Raw genomic sequence first — 19,667 nt, 5'->3', positions numbered from 1 at the left:
CTTACCTTGTTTCTATTCCGTAGCAGAGTTGGAAAAGGTGCAAGTAAGAGGCTCAAACTCACGTTCAGAACAAATCCGCCCTCTCAATAATGACAGGATGAATCATTCACCTTTCACAAGGGTTCATCCCTATGACCTCATCACCTCCACTAGGCCGCCCTTCTCAGCTGTGCAATGTTGAAAACTAGGTCTCCGCCAAGCAGACTTTGAACAGCTCTGTCCCGCTGTACCCAGCATTGATACTAGGCTCTGACGTGTTACTGGTCTTCACGGTGGTGTCATGATACACTACCACACCCTTTCACAGGATGGAAAAGCAGTCATCTTCCTCTCCCTAATGAAACAAAAGGTTTGACATGATTTGCCCGGAGTTCAAAGTGAAACAGATAGGCATTAAGCCGGGGCCGGATTCCAAAGTTTGTTTTTATAATCTCTGCTCTACAGATAGACTAGATAAGCAAAATATTTGCTTTCTGTGCATCAACAGAGCCATGTTTCTAAAGAAAATATTAACATCTACAGTTTGACAAAAAAAACTTTGCCTATTTTAAAATTTAATTTACAGAAAACCCTTTAAAAATACAGAACTAGCATCTAGATATTTAACTAAATATTCAACAGCTTTTTATAGTTTAAACTTAAATCGGAAACATAATGGACAATGGGAATGAGATCGATATCACCAGAAGGGAACATGATTAATTAAAGGGCTAGTCCTCAAAGCTTGCCCTTAACAATTAAGGGGTGGAGATGATCTCAGTGGTGCCCCAGTGGTGCCCCAGCTGCCTAGTGTGCACACCAAGTCCTGGAGCTAAAGAGTTCATTTCAAGGGCGAGGAACATGGCTCAGTCAGTACAGTGTTACTGCACAAACAGGAGGACCTGAGTCTGGATCTGTGTAGGCCAGCTATGGTGGAGCATGCCCAATCCCAGTGCTGGGGAAGCAGAGACAGGAGGATTCCTGGAGCTCACCGACAGCTAGCCACCCCTGCCAGTGGGGAGCTCCAGGACCAGCCAAAGAACAACTGGGGAAGACAGCTTCTGCTGACCTCCAGCCTGTACCCGCGCGCGTGCGCGCGCGCGCGCACACACACACACACACACACACACACACACACACCGGACACAAAGGTTAACTTCAAGTGAAAAATCTTGATAGTTTGTGAATATACTTATCTCTTCTAGTTTTTACAACAAACAAGCTTTTAGATTGCAGCTTTCAGATTACGAAGACCCATACCTAACTTCCTGTCAATCAAATGTAATTCTTCCTTTTTCTTGTCTTAAAATGTTGGTGGAGGCCGGGTGATGTTGGTACACACCTTTAATCCCAGCACTCGGGAGCCCAAGGCAGGCAGATCTCTGTGAGTTCGAGGCCAGTCTGGTCTACAAGAGCTAGTTCCAGGACAGGAACCAAAGCTACAAAGAAACCCTGTTTCAAAAAATAAAATAAATAAAAACAAATAAAAAACCAAAACAAAATGTTGGTGGGGGTGCTCTTGCCCCCCCCCCCCCCCCCACATACACCTCAGGGAGCGTGCATGTGTGTACTAGTTCTGTATAGCAGGGAGACAAATCTATTCTGGAACTATTATAATGGTTTCCATATTTTTTTTTGTAACATCAAAATATGGTGATAGGTGTTTATCTTCTGGGTGAGAATGATGTCATTCCCCATGGGGTTTATTGACACAAAACTTCCTTTTGTCCAAGAAAAGTTCTCAGTGTCGTGAATATGGCTTTAATTAACTGATACACTGATCCCTTGTTGGTCTTGCCACAGGGAAGGTCTGGGCTTCGTTGTGTGGACTGCTTTGTGAGGGGACCACAGTGGAATACATAAATGACCACGGGCGATCTGCTGTGCTCAGTGTACTGTATTTGCTTGTCCGTTTCCGAATGCCATTGAGAATCACTATTCAGAGCGTTCTGTGGGACTAGTACGTTTCAGAGTATAAAGGAATTTGGATTTACAACCCATCTTAAGAAGGAAAAGGCCATATTGTAGCGTGGACAGAACGAACAATTATTCTTACCTTTACTCATGGGGCAAAATCTTTGAGAGTTATTTTGAAATATAAGAAATTTCCCTTTGAATTTAGGGAAGTCACTCATTGATCTCGGTTCCTCTACTTACTTGTTCACAGATTTGTGGCAAGTTTATAGGAATCATACGATTCAAAGTATTGAATCTACAATGCTGTAAAATTGGAAGCGCCATTGTTGGGGTCTGCTTTCATGTGGCATCCCTAAATTACAATGGTGGTGTGCGAGGAGGGCACTCTAGTTCAAAATCTTAACTACACAGCGTGTAATTCTTAGTTCCCCATTCGCAGACTAGGTTTTAAAACGCAGCTTCTGTCGTTAAATGGATAAGCACCAGCAGTCAAATGTATTGGCCAATTTAAAAATAATCCATAGCTCTAAAACGGTGCAGAGAAAGTTAAGCTCTCGGCCAATTTGTGAGCGTTCTCGCCCATCTATAAACACAGGTCAAAAATCTGCTGATGTGGGAAAAGTGAAGAAAACTGCCCAAATAACGCTAAAGGAAGCACAATGGCTCTCTACGTCTTTTGGATGCTTCTTTGGCTTCTGCATACGTCCGGCTGGTAGCGAGCCGCAGCCCCCAGCCCCCGCGCGCTCGCTCGCCCGCTCGCCGGCTCGCCCTCCCGGGGTGGGCCGAGGTCACTTTCGTCGCGGCCTTCGCGCACCCGTCCGCTGAGAGCCGGAGCTCGGTGTCTCCTCCTGAACTTTGCACCCCGCGTGACGAGCGCGGCCAGGCGAGCCGCTGCGCCACCCGCGCGGGTCCCGGTTGTCCCCTCGCGCAGCCCGCCCCGCCGCCCCGCGCTCCGCGGGAGGAGCCGCCGTGACGCGGCAGGGAGGAAACGCCGGCGCCCGGCCCGCGCCGCCGGGAAGGAGGAACCGCCAGCGCGCTGGGCTCCGCGCCCGGCCGCCCGGACGCCGCGCAGCCGCCGGGTAGGTGCGGGGCGGGTGCGCGGGGCCGCGCGGCGGGGTCGGGGCCGGGAGTCCGCCGCGGCCGGGCGCGCGGTCTTTGTGTCCCCCGGAGCGAGTTGAGCGGCCGCGGCGTGGAGCTTGAGCGCGTGGGTGGACGCGGGCAACCCGCGCGGCCCCCGAGCTGGGTAGCGGGCGGGGAAGACTGGAGAGCCCACCTGAATGGGGACGTGGGTTACCTGCGCGGACCCGCGTGGGGTGGTGGGGCCCGAGGTCGTCGGCGGGGTTAAGTGACCGTCCTGATCGATCGGCAGGACTTGAACGCATCGCCACTCTTGCAAGTTCTCAGATTGGAACCCTTCGTTGGGGGTAAGGGGGGGGGTGACTCTGTTTTCTACCGGTCTGCTTCTGGTTCTCACGGTTTAAGTCCTGGCACGTGCCACCTAAAAGCGCCCTAAGGTTTTCTGTTCTCGTCGTTGTTGGTGATGGTTCTTTGCACCGAATGCCGAACATTTGCAGGAAGAGACTATGCCGGGTGCACTTAAGATTCAAGAATAAATGCTGAACACTCAAGTCTCAGCACCTTTTGTCAGGGTGGAAAACTAAACAAAACACCCCCCCCCCCCAACCGCCTGTTAGGTATTTTGATTCTTCCCTCCTCACTAAGTTGAGTGTTTACCCAACCGGCCTGGAGAGTGCCTGCTTTATTTACCAAACACAGCTCTTACTATGAAATGGGCTGTTTCCTAAGTGCTTTATAAATATTACCTCAAATTCTTAACTCAAAATATTCAATGATAGCGGCTGTAGCCATGAAGAGGCCGTGCATGCTTTAGTTCCCCGACTGTCATAGAAAGAACTGGAAACGTTAGAGAAGTTTCAGACATATTTTCGGAATATGGGTGTGCCCTCTGCCCCCTAGGCTGCCACTCCTATAAGACTGGTTTTACCCCTCATTCCTGTGGGATGCTAGCTTGGAGCAATGAGACCTGTTGCTAGCAGGTCTCAGGCCAGATCCCACGGAGCTTCAGAAAGGTGGTCGTGGTCATTCGCTGTCCTCTGACCAACGCTCACAACTCTGGCGTCAGAAGTTCCCTTTCTTGAAACCGCCACTGTGCTGAGCTTGGTTTTGTTTTTAAAAAGGAGCTTTGTTTCAGATCTGTTTGACAATTCATATGACCGCGGCTCAGATGGGCGCATCAGATTAAACCTGAAATGAACTGTGAATATTTTTGTTTGTACACATTAGCATAAACAGTGTTTGGTAATCTTCCGTAGTGCATTGTGAGTAGAATTGAGTTGGTGGATGTGGCCTTTAATGTTGATTAAGAGGATTCTCCCCCCCTCCCCCCCACCCCCGCCAGAATTAATAACCATTTGAAATGAGTATTTTTTTGTCACTGTGGTGTTAGGGACATAAAATCTTTTTATTGCACTCCCAGTTTCTTGGTTCTTTTCCTTGTAATTTTTCACTTCCTGGGAGGTAACTAAGTGAACTGATAAGGCTGATATAAGAACAGGCCTGTGAAGTGTTGAAACGTGGAGACCTCCCCCTCTGGTATGGTAGGTGCCCCAGGCTTTGTTGGTGCTTGTGAATCAGAGTCACCAAACACCTAACAACTGTTTGCTTTAGGGTGCCTTAGACATCCCCACAGGTCTTCAGAGAGACCTTGTGAGGTCAGGAGCCCTGTTTTAGAAACTCCCTTTTGTACCAGTAAAGACGCTGGAGGCAGGAAATTGTTGGTTTGCTTTCAGCACTGTTTGCAGAGCTGCTGGGAGGCTGAGCTCAGATGGTGGAGGTGTAGAGACTGACGGAACCTGGCACGTGCAGGCCTGTAATAAATACCTGTGGAATGAGTGACTTCAGATCGCTTGCTCTTTCAAAACGTACCTCCCAAAATACCGCTGGAATTGATTTGTGCTGAAGAAATTTCCAGGCCTCACCCAGTGCCTCTCTTACTTCAAACAGTGTCTGACCCATTAACTTTTCTGCAGAAGGGACAAAGATGCCTCTCAGACTCAGGACTTACCATTTCTGGTTTTTGAAAAAGAAATTAGCACAGTGATTTAGTTTTTTCTTCTGTCAATTACCCTACCTTTATTTATTTATTTATTTATTTATTTATTCGGCTTTGATGGAGTTTAGGTTGGCCAGATGGGGCTAGTACTTGTGCTGACGGCTTCCTTACTCCTGTCTCTAAGCTGCTTGGGTGTTTGATTGAGTTCAAATTCAGTGATCAAAGGCATCTCTCTCTCTCTCTCTTTTTACTCTCAAAATGGATGACATGTAGAGTGTTTTTTAAAAAAATCTAATTACTTTAGTGTCTTCTAAAAAAGCAAAGCAAAACAAAACAAAACAAAAATCCCCAAATCTTCATTTATTTATTTCGCTTAAGCGTGGCCCTCTGCATCCTCAAGTATGTGGTCCAGATGGAAAATATGGCCGTTACCTGGTAGAGGACCTAAGAAGGGCTATCGGATGAGGTGATCCCACCGGGGACGTCAGGTAGAGAGAAAACCTTAATGGAGCCGAGATGAGTCAGTTGTCTGTCAACCCTCTGTGTGGGGGTGGAGTGCAGTGCTTCTCAAACCTGCCTTGTTGTAGAAGCCACCATTACTTTTTTCAGGCTTCACGTGTTCTCGCTTTTAAAACTTCATGTAAATTACGGACCAAACTGCTGATTCATGAAAGTCGAGTTATGTAACGTGTTATTCCTGACAGAAGCGGCTCCCACACTCTTTCAAGTGAAGCAGTCTCTGCCTTTCTGTACCTGTTCCTTTCCTGATGGTGGAAGCTGTGATCTTGACTGGAGAAAAGTGATAAACCTAAGAACTGCCGAGCGGCCCCATCGTTAAGTTGACTGCAGCAGACTTTGACTTAACACCGGCTTTCACCTCATCGCTGTTGCTGGGAACATGTAGAATCGTATGTCGAAAAGGCCAGCCCAAGGGGCTCCCTGTGTGAGGCCACGGCTGAGGGCTTCGGAGAGAATTAGGGCCTCGCCATTGTTCGGTTTCTCCAGTTCATCCCTTTCCCAAGGGCCTTGTAGATGTGCCCAGGTTTACCTCTGTGTAGCCACAATTCTAGTTAAAACCAAACTGTATACAGCTCAGTTGGTAGAGTGAGTGTCTGGTATTGGGGAGGCTCTGGATGGGATCTCCTTTGGCATCAATCAAACAAACAAAGCCAACAATAAAAGCCTAGCAGGGCATGATGTTCCGTCCCTGTAAAGACTGGGCATTTGAATCCCCAGGTTGAGGGCAGGCTGGAATCCACAGCTAGACCCTGTCTCAGAACCAGACAAAATAAACCCCATGCTGCTTTCTTGTGGGGTTTATGGGAGAGTTTAAGAGGCCACAGTATGAAGGCGGTTGTTACACAGCGAGGGGCTGATCTTTTGTAAGGTTGGAGGTAGGCATATGAGTGAAAGAGGAAATGTTGGTGAGATCCCATGGGAGATTCCTGTGTAATACAGTGACATCTTACAGCAGGTAGGTAATTCTTCCTCTCTTGCATGTTCTCTCTCTCTCTCTCTCTCTCTCTCTCTCTCTCTCTCTCTCTCTCTCTCTCTCTCGGTTTTTAGAAACAGGATATTTCTCTGTGAAACAGCCCTGCTGTCCTGGAACTCACTCTGTAGACCAGGCTAGCCTTGAACTCACAGTGCTAGTATTAAAGGCACGAGCCACCACTGCCTGGCTAGGTAGTTCTTTCTTTAGGCTTTGCAGATAATTTAAAAAGTAGAAAAATGATTTAATGGCTTGAAACACAATAGGAAGGGTGATTCTGGGTGGAATAATGGCCTGGATTTTGTCCCTTTGCAAGGGTTTCCTTTTCGAGATGTCATTATTTGCACTGTGAGTTTGCTCTGTGATTTTAACAAAAGAGCTCTGCTTACATAGCATGAACTAGTCAGTGTGAGTCAGGGTAACTCTCCACATATGCATATGTACTGTATGTATATTTGTGTGTGTGCGGGTACATGTATGTATGTATACATGTCGTTCCAAGCATGTGTACGTGCGCATGAGGCTAGATGTCAACCTCAGGTGTTATTCCTCCAGAGATGTCATCTTGTTTTTGAGACAAGGTCTCTCACTGTGCACTTGTCATCAGGTGGGTCAGCTGGCCAGTGAGCCTCGTGGAATCCACCTGTCCCTAGGGCTGAAACTACAAATGCATGCTACCATTCCCTGCTTTTAACGTGGATTCTGGTCATCAAACTCAGGTTCTCAGGCTTGCATGGCGAGTACTGTACCAATGGAGCTGTCTCCGAGCTCCCCCCTCCAGTTTTCTGGTATATTTGCCAAGTGAGCTGATAACAAGCGTTCTGTTCTCTAATTAAAATGTATTTTATAACACTCATCTATAAAACATGGGATTCTGGGGTTGGAGAGATTGGCAGGTAAGAGGACTCGCTTTATGGTCCTGAGGTTGAATCCACCCGCGTAAAAATGTGCATCAATGCATATCTCTGTAACTCCAGCTTTGGGGCGTGGAGACAGATCCAGAGACTGGATGATCAGCTAGCTTAGCCAAAAAGGATGGCTTCCAAGTCAGTCAGAGACTGGCTCAAGCAATAAGGCAGAAATGATAGAGTAAAAGAGCCTGGCTCTGGCTGGCCTCTCTGTGAACGTGCACAGGCACAAACTCTCACAGACTCACACATGTGCAGCACACACACACACACACACACTTGGATTCACCATTGGGACTGGTTTGGCCAGTCTCTAGACTCTGGGATGTTCCTTCCCCCAGTTCAGTGGCATGCTGTTAGGACTGGAGTAGTTTGCTTGTTTGAATTGAAAATGGGAAAGACTTATTGCTGTCATTATTTGCTTTTTACTTTTTAATTGTTTCTGAACCGGAAGGTCTCACGATTTTGCTCAGTGGGGCCCCCAACTCCCGGCCACAATGATAATCCTGCCTAAGCCTCTTGAGTAGCCGAGGCTTCAGGCACAGGCCACCACGTCTGCCGTCATTCTGGTTTTTAAATAAAAACAGATTAAAGTTGGGCCGGGTATGCCAGTTCATGCTTGCGATCCCAGTGTTTGGAAGTCAGAAGAAGCCGGGGAATTTTGAGAGTTCCAAGCTAGCTTGGGCTATTCGGGCATCTAAAGCAGAGGCTGGTTAATTTTAAATTTCCGAGTTTCCAGTTCCGCATTCACACGTGCAGTGCAGACAGGTGCGTGAAGAGTGCATCATGTATGAGATATGAGATAAGTGGCCAGCTCGGGGACCGTGGGAGCTGCGCATGGGCATGTGCCATTAGGTGTGGCTGTCAGGTAGTCTTGTATATGCAGCCGTATTTGGAGGTTTTATAGTTAGAGCATCCCTCTCATTTCTAGAGGACACTGTGTTACAGCTAGCACCCAGGTCTTCTCACTTTTATGGTCTTTTCATTCCTCTCCCACGATGCTGCCTGAGCCTTGGGTGTTGAAGTTACATTGTAGATGTACCAACTGGGCTGGGCTTTCCATGCTCACCTATTCTCTGCATTTTGACCAGTTTTAGACCCGCGTAATAACCTCCATAGCTCCTCCGGTGACGGGTGAGAGGGCCTTTACCTGTGGTGTAAGTATTTAGACACGATACTGATTTAGGGAAGCAGTAGTAGGTTCCTCTAATCCTACCGTGATCTCTGCCACCACAGGTGGGTGGCTAAGTTTCCGGTATTAGGCACGAATTCTCATCTTTCGAGTGATCCATAAATCCAGTTAGCCTGCTGTTGGTTACCCTCTATATAAGCTACTACCGCACCACTGGGGAGCTCTAGCTCAGCCAGTCGTTGGCGTAGTTTGTAGGATGCTCAGCCGGATCGGATGGCTTTTCTCCCTTGGCAGCTTGCGTTGCGCCTTCTGATACTAAGAGCTAGTCCTCGGCGAGGTGGCTGCCAGCTTGCTTCCTCCAAGTCCTGTGCCTGAGGTTTGTGGTGTCTTCCATAACTGAGACTTACCTTTCAGTTCTGGGAAACAACCACGGATAATGGCAACAGCCTATTTGGTTTCAGAGTCTCTTGGATTCCCCTACCCCCCAAACACCAGTTTGAAGGGACGTTTCCTCTGCATGGCACTGGAGTTGGATTTTTGTTTGTTTGTTTGTTTGTTTGAACTGTGTGTATTTGTGTGGTGTGCGCACAGCAGTCCTGGTGCCTTCGGAGGCTAGAAGTATCAGTCTCCTCGGAGCTGGAGTTACTCACAGCTGTGGGCCATCGGGGTGAGCGCTCAGTCGAAGCAGGTTCTTTGCAAGAGCAATGCACATGGTCTCAAGCACTAAGCCATCTCTTCAGTGCGGGCAGTAGAGTGTTAGATAGTAGATAGCTCTTTGGGGAAGGGGAATTGTCAGCTGGTGTGTAACTCCATTTAAACTCCACACACGCACGCACGCACGCATGCACGAACGCACGCACGCATGCACGCACGCACGCACGCAGGAACACTCAGGCCCTTGCCTTTTCCCCCTCCAGAGCACCTGTGTCCTATTAACCCCCCTCCAGAGCTACTTCTCTTTCTGACCCCACGTTCCCTTTCTGCTTGGGCAATAAAAGAGAAAGATGAGAAATGCAGCACTTTTCCCCCTGGCTCCGAGTCGCTTCTTTCTGTACAACGTTTTCCAGTTTCATCCACTTACCTGCCTATTTCGTGTCATTATTTTACAACTGAACAGAACTCCACTGTGCGAATGCACTACATTTTCATTATCCATTCACCGCTAGGAAGACGTTGAGGTCGTTCCCATTTCCTAGCCGTTGTGAATGGAGCAGCAAGGAACGTGGCTCAGCAAGTGTCGCTAGAGTAGGATATAGAGTCCCTTGAGAGAGTTTCTTAGGGCCAGTTGGTGGTGGCAGAACATAGTGGGAAGTTTGATTTCCTTTGATATTCATTTTCTTCCCACCCCTGCTTCTTTATTCCATACCAGATTCCCCGAGCCTCCTCTTTTCAATCCTTTTTTCCATATCCAAACTCTCAGAGGATTGAGAACTCACCATATGGTGAGAATGACTGATCACCGTGCAAACATCGGGTCTTCACCGAAGGCTGTGATCTTTAGAACAGGTCTGTTTTTTAAAAGCAGACTCTCAGCTCAGTGGTAGAGCGCTTGCTTTGCTTAGCATGGGCGAGGTCCTGGGTCACCCTTAGTGCCCTCCCCACCCCCTACAGATCCCGAGTTCACTGGTTCTCCCAGATCATATAGGACTGGCTGTCACAGGGAAGCCTAAGTACAAAGCACTGAAGAGAGAAGGGTGACAGTGGTGGGATGGGGGTGGAGAGCGGGGCTGATGAGGGGGTGGGGTACAACCTCTCAGCAACCGTCTCCCCTTATCTCATGACTTGTTATAACTTCAACAATTATGACTTCCAAAAATATACATAAAAATCCTAAATCCTAGAAGACTCAATTTTTTTTTTTTTTTAAATAGGGTCTTTGCAGACACAATCAAGTCAAAGAGTGAGGTCATACTGGAGTTGAGTGAGCCCTCATCCAATATAACAGGGGTCCTTCTAAGAGGAGAGGCTCGAAGGAGATGACGTGAAGACACATGGGAGCCTGCCATGTGCTAGCCGAGCAAGAGAGTGAGTGGTGTGCGCACAGCCAAACTGATACATCTGTGTTGGTTTCCCAAGACAGCGTTTCTCTGTGTGACAGCCCTTATTGCCCTGGAACTCTGTAGACCAGGCTGGCCTCGAACTCACAGAGATCCATCTGCCTCTGCTTCCTGAGTGGTGGGATTAAAGGCGTGTGTCACCACACCTGGCCTAGGCTTTTATTTTATATGAGTGCACATACATGTTTTCTGAGCTGTTTTTGCTTTGTTTTGACTGGCAGTCTAACTCTGTAGCTCAGGCTGTTCTGAAAACCCCTATAAAACCAAGACTAGTCTTGAATTCAGGATAATCTCACTGCCTCAGATGTTCGAGTGCTGGGATTACAGGTGTGAGCCGCCATTTCAGGCATTCAGTGCCATTTTAAAAACATTTAAACAGGCTTGCCTTGCGGGTTAGAGTGGTGCTTATGTAGCCAGTGAGCGTCAGAGATTCCGTACACCCTTGAATCAGTTATTCACTGTGTCTCTTGGCCAGCTGCCATGCCCCAAACCTGGCTAACATTCCTGGAAATTTATACTACTGCTAATAAAGAGAATGAGTGGGAATGTGTGGACGGATTGACAAATCCACCCACAGCAACAGAAAACGCGTGTTCTCTTGTGGGTCATAGGTGTATGTTGTCAGCACATCTGAAGCACGTGATAATTAAGGAAGAAATGATGGCATACTTATAGAAAATCTACTGTAAACACTAAGAGAAGCAGAAGCTATGCTTCTGAGCCAAGGAAAAGGTGGTTGCTCCGAGGTTGTTAGAAAGGACAGCAGCTGAACTTGAGCTGTTAAAATGCTCTAAGCCTAAGTGCATTGAGGTAATTGGTCCGTCCATGCTGCTGTTTGTCAGTAGTGGAAATAAGTTACCTTGGTGCTTCTTATTGTTGAAGGAGCTGCGGGCAGGCCTGCTTTTCATCCCACCCGGCTCCCGCTTGGCTAGCTTATGCCCCGAAATAAAAACACACAAACTGTATTCATCTAAACACTGCTTGGCCCATTTCTATTAATGTGTGTAGCACCATGAGATGCGCTTACCGGGAAGATTCTAGCCTATGTCCATCCTGGGTTGGAGCTTCATGGCGTCTGCCCCAGAGAGGAGGAATGGTGTCTATCTGAGGTGTCTTACCTCACTTCCTCTTCCTCCCAGCATTCTGTTCTGTTTTCTCCACCCACCTATGTTCTAACCTATCAGGCCAAGCAGTTTCTTTATTAATTAACCAATGACCTTCCTCCATTATCTTAGGATCCTATTTTATTCTAGGCCATCTTGGGGCAGGGTATGGTAGCACCTAATAAAAGCTCATGCACACACCTTTCTCTTTGCATTCTGGCACCCCCAGTTTTTCCAGACAGTGTTGATGTCTCTTCCCTTCCTTTTCATTCTGTCAGTTTGTGTACAGTGATCCACACCTGCCCCTCCACTCCTGCATCTTCCTCTTTGCTCAGGGTCCTCTCTCTGTCTCTGTCTCTCCCTGTCTCTCTCTCGTTCCTTTCTCCTCTTCCTAGCCTTTGCATCGAACAGATCTCTCCATCCTCCCTTTTTCCATTCGCTCTTCACTTTGATCTTGAGCAAAGAAGATGCTAATTACAGCGGGATGTTTACGAGAGGGCCTTTAATAAGGAAAAGGAAAGCTTTTGGTTCGCAGGGAAAGGCAGACATTATGAAGAATGAGTAGTTTCAACTTCGAAGGCCTAGAGATACCTAGTAATTCCTTTCAAAGTATCCACAGAAGTTTCCTACCTCCTCACCACTAAATAAGCTGTTTCTCCTTAAGCACTGACATGAACAAAGACATTTGAAGCTATTTATAAATTTTTCTTTTAATCGTGTTATTGCGATTTTTTTTCCTGTAAAAAATGTTAGGCATATAGATGTCAGGTCAAATAGAGTGTTTGGTTTGGAAAGGTAACTCCACAATATGATACAGTTCCCTTTAGACAATACATTCAAAGTTTAAGTTTTTGGGGAGTCAGAGTCTTACTATGTCTGTCTGTCTGTCCCTCTGTTGATCCACCCATCTATCCATCACCATCTATCCATTCATCGACCCACCTACCCGTCCGTCCATCCATCCATCCATCTGTCCATCTCTCCATCCATCCATGCATCTTATTTTTATAGATCTAGAAGTCATTATTTTTTTAATAAAGCACCACCTTTATGATCTTGTTTCAAAGGACTAATAGTGTTTGCCAGCACCTTGCCTTCGGTGTCACTGGGAGCGGTATGCTGGACAGAAGTGATGTTAAAGTGGAAACCTTTGTTTTGGCTCCTGGTTCAGAGATTTTTGGACCATCATAGCCGAGAAGGCGTGGAAGGAGCATGTGTCGGACCTCTTCAGATACTGGCTGGCCAGGAAGCCGAGAGTGCAGCTAGAGCCGGAGGACAATATAACCTTCAAAGGCATACCCGTCGTGAGCTGCTTCCTCCAGCCAGGCCCCATGTCTTCCAGATGTCACAGTCCTCAAGTGGAGGAACTAAGCATCACAGAAGACACGAGACTTGGGAGTGAGGGACATTTCCTATTCAGACCGGGGCTTTGTTTCTCTGTGGTGTTGTCAAGTGCTGCGACTACAGTTCATCGTGAAGACTTCCGTTCCGCTGCTGCAAATGAGGTCAAATGCGGAGGTAGTGTTAGGGCATTAAAGAAGCATTTAGTTGACATCTGCACTGTTCTGACCATGTACTTACTTGTTCCCTAATATAGCTATTAAATACACCAGCATAATTAGTAAAAAAAACGCTTTTATCTTTCCCCGTGATTTCTGATGTTATTGTCACGTATATGTTTTACCTACTTAAGATGATGTAAGTGTGGTGCCGTGGGAAAATGAAAGTCCTTTTATGCTTATTATTTGCATAATTCTTCTTCCCCTTTGCATGGCCTACACTAGGCCACGTGTTTTCTTTCATCAGGATCTTTGTCATTTGATTCCTTATGGTTCTGTATTCCACCTTTCAGAGAGCAAAGAGAAAGGAATTGGTGTTTCTGGGGGCAGAGCAAGATGATTTTATCAGAAAGCCTCAATAGAGTCGGAAAGATGAGTCGGTGCTGAAGAGAGCCGGCTGCTGCTGCAGAGGATGTGGGTTTGTTTCTTAGCACCCACATGGTAGCCACAACCATCTGTAACTACAGTTCCAGGGGATCCCTCTTCCAGCCTCTATTAGACACCAGGCATGCAAATGCCTGCACAGACACACATGACAAAGCAGCCATGCACATTAAAAAAAAAAAAAACTTAAGGTCACAAAACAAAGCAGTGGAAAGACAAATAACCCAATTTTCCAAATGAGCAAAGATTCTGAATAGATACTTCTTCAAAGAAAATTTATAACTAGCCAAAGCAGAGCATGAAAAAATGCACAGCTTTGAGTTATTAGGGCCCTGAAAATCAAAACCACAACGCCACTTCACGTCCACTAAGATAGGAACTTGTGTTAACAAGTGTTTGAGGGTGTGTGAAGAAATCCAAACACTTGTGGCCTGCAAGACAGTCTGGCGGGTGAACGGTTTGCCACATGAGCCTGGCATTCTGAGTTCCATCCCTAGATAAAGGACGACAGAGAGAAATGACCCCACGAAGTCATTCTCTAACTTTCACCTGCACATCATGCGGACTGTAGTGTGTGCGTGCGTATGCGTGCATACACACACAATAGTAATAATAATGATGAAAAATTTAAAAAGAATGCTGAGACATTATACACGAACAAGACAACTATAAAGTCAAGCAGTCTGGAAAACTGTTTGTGAGTTCCTCAAAACAAGTTAAACAAGAGGTGCATATGGTCCAGTCTGCTCTTAGGTGTACATTGGAGGAAAGTGAACACATATGGGCACACAGCACTGACTCATAAATATTCACAGCAACATTATTCCTAACAGCCAAAACATGGCAATCACCCAGGTGCTCCTCAGGGATGGCACACTAAGCAAAGCACAGTCAGTGTATTTATCTACACAGCAAAACATTTTTCAGAAATAAAAATTAGCACCGCATGCTTCAACATGAATGAACCCTGAGAACATGGTGCTGAGTGAGGAAAGCCAGTAACAGAACACTGCATATTCTATGGTTTAATTCTTATAACATGCTCAGAGTGGGCAAACCTATGGGTGTAGAGGGGGGGGGGGGGCTAAGAACAGCGGGTCCAGGTTTCTTCCTGGAGAATGACAGTTCTGGAACTCAGGAGAGATGATGACTGTACAACTTTCCAAATAAGCCACTGGCTGAGGGCTTCTTCCTGTTGTTTTATTTCGGGTTGGGTTAGCACAGGTCCCTTCTGACTTGCTATGTAGCAGGAACTAACCTGAATGACAGATTCTCCTTCCTCAGCTACCAGGTTGCTGTGGTTACTACACGTCCAGCCTCAGTCGGCTCTCTGGATTGTGGATTGAAAGGGAAAGTAAATGGCATGTGAACTGTATCAAAAAGCAGCCGCTTTCACAGTGCGGGTACAGTACAGACCACCTAACTTTTTGCCTTTTGGGGGGCAGGGGTGGTCATTAGCTTGGCAGATATGAGAGATGAGCCTCTAACAAGGAAAAATGATAACCATTTTAGGTCTTAAATCTCTTGTACTTTGATGTATAATAGTTCTATGTAATAAGATGTGTTTGCATTTATGGGTCATGAGGGTGCTGGGACTTGCAGAGTAGTGCAAAAGACTTACTCTAACGTCTTTCCAAGTTTTTGCAACTCTACATTTTCTCAGCATCTCCTTCCTCATCGTTACTAATTGTGTGCTGTCATGGCAGGCTACCTGAATTGAGCCTGGCGTAAAGAATAGAATTGTAACCATTTCTGGAGGCTAAAGTTCAAGTTCAGGTGCCTGTGTCTGACCTGAAAGGCCCCCTTGCTATGTCACCGTGCAGCAGAGAGGGACGAGGAGGAGGAGGGTCCGACTCTGCATCTGGACTGCACAGTTAAGCATCAGTCCACTTCCATACACCACTTTAAAACCGCATTGATCTGATCTGAGAGGACGGGCTCCTTTCAGTCTGCACCTCTCTCTAGAAGACCCCACCCCAACACCGATACCTTACGGATTAATTTCCTATCGACAGCTTGGGGAGACATAGTCAGGCCACAGCAGCACCCTCCTGACCCATAAATGCAAACACATCTTATTAGATAGAGCTATTATATTAAAGTACAAGAGAGTTTAGGCCTAAAATGTTTACCATTTTCCTTGTTAGAGTCTCATCTCATATCTGCCAAGCTAATGACCACCCCTGCCCCCAAAAGGCAAAGTGAGGATTACTATAAGTGATGCTGGTACCCGAGTGGTTTCAGAACACAGTGGTGTCTGTTGCTCTTTTCAAGTTTAATGGACACTGGTTACTAACACTCTGTTAGTTTGGCAAAGAGCATTCAAATTTTGGTGGTTCAAGGTTTCAAACAACCAGTTTTTAAATGTAGACTTTTAAGTCCTTTTCTGTTAGACAGGAATTATATTTAATGCATCTTCAGTCAGGGTTCTTGAAGTCTGGCACCAGTTTCTAAACTAAAACGTTAAGACTATTTCAGAATAATAAAGTAAAACTACGGAGCCCGTTTCCAGACCCACGTAGCTGCCTCATCAGGAGGAGTTATCTGGGTTGTCTGTAGGTTAGTTTTGCCTGTGCTTGCTGAAGGCAAGCCATTGATAGGCACAGGGGAACAAGGAAAGGTGGGGAGACCTGCAGGGGTGCTGATATGGGCATCAGCCTTTGAGGCCTTGCTGTGCCCAGTGTGTCCATCTATAAATAAGACTATTTATCCAACCACAGTTGTATCTAGACTTTTCTTTGCGTAGAGTCTTTCTGATTCCCAGCTCAGTCTCTTTCCTTGCTCTGTTAGTTTTGCTAGTTTGCTGGTTTGTTCTATTTGATTTGTGCGTTTCCGAGTTCTCTGAGTGGTTGGGGTGCAGTTGCCCGTGGCCTCCTCTTCTGAGACTGGCGGTGACGTTCCCTTTTCCTGGGTGTCCTGATCTTAGTGGGATAGCTCTTCTCTCCCTTTCTTCTCAGTGTAGCTAAAGGACACCACCCACCCACCCACTCCTACCCATCCCTAACCCCACCCTAGCATACTGGACCAACTTGGTTTTGTTTTTGGAGACAGGGTTTGTCTGTACAGCTCTACAGCTCCGACTGCCCTGAAACTCACTCTGTAAAACAGGTTGGCCTCGAACTCAGAGATCTGCCTGCGTCTCCCTTTGCCTTCCGAGTGCTGGGTTAAAGGCCTGTGCCACTTCCCAGCTCAGGTCCAACTTTTAACGCTATTGTTTGTGATGTTTTTACCTTTCTTTCACTGATCTGTGCTCCTGTAGCTCATTACTTCCTTCCATTTGTTTACTTTTAGTTGAGTTTACTCTTTTTTTTTTTTTTTTTAAATTTCCTTTTTCTTTTTCTTGAGATGGAGGTCTTAGACTGGTCTTGAACTCCTGGGCTCAAATGAACCTCTTGCTTTGGTCTCCTGAGTAGCAGGGTCTGTCAGTGACTGATAAGACTCCTGACTCTTATTTAAGATTTGTTTTTATTCTGTGTGTTTGCACCCATGCGTGTGTGTGCACCACATATGAGCATGGTTCCTGCAGATGGTGCTGAGCCGCCATATGGGTGCTGGGCACCGAAGCCAAGTCCTCTGCAAAAGCAGGAAATGCTCTTAACTGCTGAGCCAGCCCTCCATCACCCTTTTTAGTTTCTGAAGCTGCAAAATTAGGCTACTCATTTGAAATCTTATTTTAATATGGGAATTTAGAGCTACATGTTTTCCCCTGAATATGTTATTAACTCATTTCCAAGACATAGGATCTTGAACCTAACTGATGTTAGTAGTTAAATTTTCTTTCTCGGTTCATGGTGACATCTATGAGAATTCTATAAAATATATATCTCCGAATATTCAGTGGTAGCAAAGCATGTGTGAGATCTGTCTGTTGGAGACAACTTATCAGCATTGAGTACAGTAAATTCCTTTCCTCAGTCAAAACTGTCTGGACATTTCAATGTTATGGATAATGCACTTATTAAAAAATTAATTTGACTTTTCCTTGTATGACATAAAACATAGTCTTTATTTTAAAAATTAGCTAGTGTTGACATTATAAAAATTAAATATCCACATTTTTGCATGATCTTTCAGTTAATAAGTTCTATCTTATAACAATACTCATTTAGAAGGCCATTTGGCCTGTTGGAGGATGTAGGGTCACGATATAGAGAGGAAAGTCTAGAAGGCGTGTGTGGAATCAATAGCTGGAAACATCATGTTGTTACCTTGGATGAAATAACATTTTAGAAGAAAGTATAGGTACCAAACAGCATCTAGAGAAGAGTCAATCAGGGTTGTGTTGTGGGGGAAAGAATACGGAACACGAAGAAGGAGATAGCTGTGGGAATCTTTTTGGTCTTGGCAAAGAGGCTGTTACTCAAAAATGCAGTCCCAAGCAATCTAAATCTGTTTCCATTTCTGGAAGGAAAATGTCTGAGAGAGAAGCTGGCTGTAGACACACATCCTCTGCACTAGCGTGGTTGCTACAGTAACTGAATTACATCTTTCCGTTTAGATCCTATGGCAGTACCCTTGGCAACGTTGGATGTCTAAAGGCGCGGATGCGATTATAACTTAGGAACTGACCTATGAAAGAAATGATGGCCGTGGAAAGGCTTGGATAGTGAAGGGTGTGGAGATGGTTCCTAATTTTTTTGTTGTTGTTGTTGTTGTTTTCGAGACAGGGTTTCTCTGTGGGTTTGGAGCCTGTCCTGGAACTAGCTCTGTAGACCAGGCTGGTCTCGAACTCACAGAGATCCGCCTGCCTCTGCCTCCCGAATGCTGGGATTAAAGGCATGCCACCACCACCGCCCGGTTTATGCACGAATGTAGACCTGTCTGCTGCTGCTCACCGTTTACAGCCTCGCCTGGGGGCTTCAGACAGCCTGCGCCCTCGTATTAGCTCTGCCACTGACTTGTTTGACTGTAAATAGCTCAAAAGTTTTCCCCTCTAAAATTCTATGGTTCTATTAAATTCTTACGAAAAAGAACTTGAAAGATTATTCTTCCAATAAAGATGGAAGTTTTTGTTGTTGCCTTCAACTTTTGCAGTTTTAACTGGGCTGTGCCGCATGAATAGGATTCTTGATAGCATTATCTAAAGCCAGGCGGTGATTTATTTGAAAACAAAGGGTTTCTTTGCGGTGCCATTTAGCTTGGCATGGTCATGAATCCAAGAATTATTCTACGCGAGCCAGAGAACAGTGATGTAGTTGTACTTAAATCCAAAGTTCCACACAGCCATTCACCGGAAGTGAACTGAGGGGAATGGTCACTTCCAAATTTGCAAAGTTCTAAGATGCACTGGCGGAACTCGCCTAAGGAATCACAGTAAGCAGGAGTTTAAAAGTGTGGTTCGGATCGTACAAAGCCGACAGAGAAAACTGCTGCTTTTGCTGTATTTGTTTGGGGCAGGGAAGTCTGTGTGGTATGAAAAATCCAAAGATGACATAAATTTTAGAATTTTTACCTTTCGAAATGTGTGTTATGACCAAAGAATGGATCATCATGTTTGCTAGTCTTTGCTTTTCAGTGGATGTTTTCAAATGACAGAAGATGGAATCTCATATAGGTAGCATGTTTTACTGAAAAATCACTGAAGTTGTCGGAACAAAACCTTTATTTTCAATGGAAAGAATTCACTTTTAAGTCAGGCGTGGTGGCACATGCATGTAATCCTAGCACTTGGGAGTCCGAGGCAGGAGGATTGCCAGTTTGGAGGGCAGGCTGAGCTTCTTAGTGAGTATGAGCTGCATAGAAAGATCCCATCTGAAAGAGAGAACAAGGCACACTGAACATGTCAGAAGTGTCCTGGGCAGAATGGAGGACCAGCCGTCAAGTGTGCTGGGTCATAGTCCTGCGTGTGTTATTTAAACAGTCCAGGCTTTTTATTCTGTCGTTGTTTTGGCAGCTGTTGTCTTCCTCAGACTAGGCACGTGCATTACTGCTGCGCTATCACCCTGTCCCCTCCTCTCCTTCTTAAAGTTTTGAAGCAGGGTCACATGTAGCCCAGGCTGGCCTCAACCTCGCTGTGTAGCTGAATGTGACTTTGAACTCCTGACTCTCCCTCCTCCACTTGGGAAG

At 46.1% G+C, this 19,667-nt stretch overlaps 1 protein-coding gene across 1 annotated transcript in view; it reads left to right on the top strand.

The window, feature by feature from the left end:
- The first annotated feature begins 2,630 nt into the window (after window positions 1-2,630).
- Window positions 2,631-19,667, top strand: part of Sgk3 (serum/glucocorticoid regulated kinase family member 3) — a 111,187-nt gene continuing 94,150 nt past the window's right edge. Inside the window, exon 1 of the mRNA XM_050142032.1 lies at window positions 2,631-2,975. The gene's annotated coding sequence lies outside the window, so the exon portion shown is untranslated. The remainder of the gene's footprint in view (window positions 2,976-19,667) is intronic.

Source organism: Alexandromys fortis, unplaced genomic scaffold (genome assembly GCF_014885135.2).
Source record: "Alexandromys fortis isolate MF-2015 unplaced genomic scaffold, M_Fortis_MF-2015_v1.1 scaffold_41, whole genome shotgun sequence".
Lineage (NCBI taxonomy): Eukaryota > Metazoa > Chordata > Mammalia > Rodentia > Cricetidae > Alexandromys > Alexandromys fortis.
This window is presented reverse-complemented; position numbering and strand designations above follow the sequence as displayed.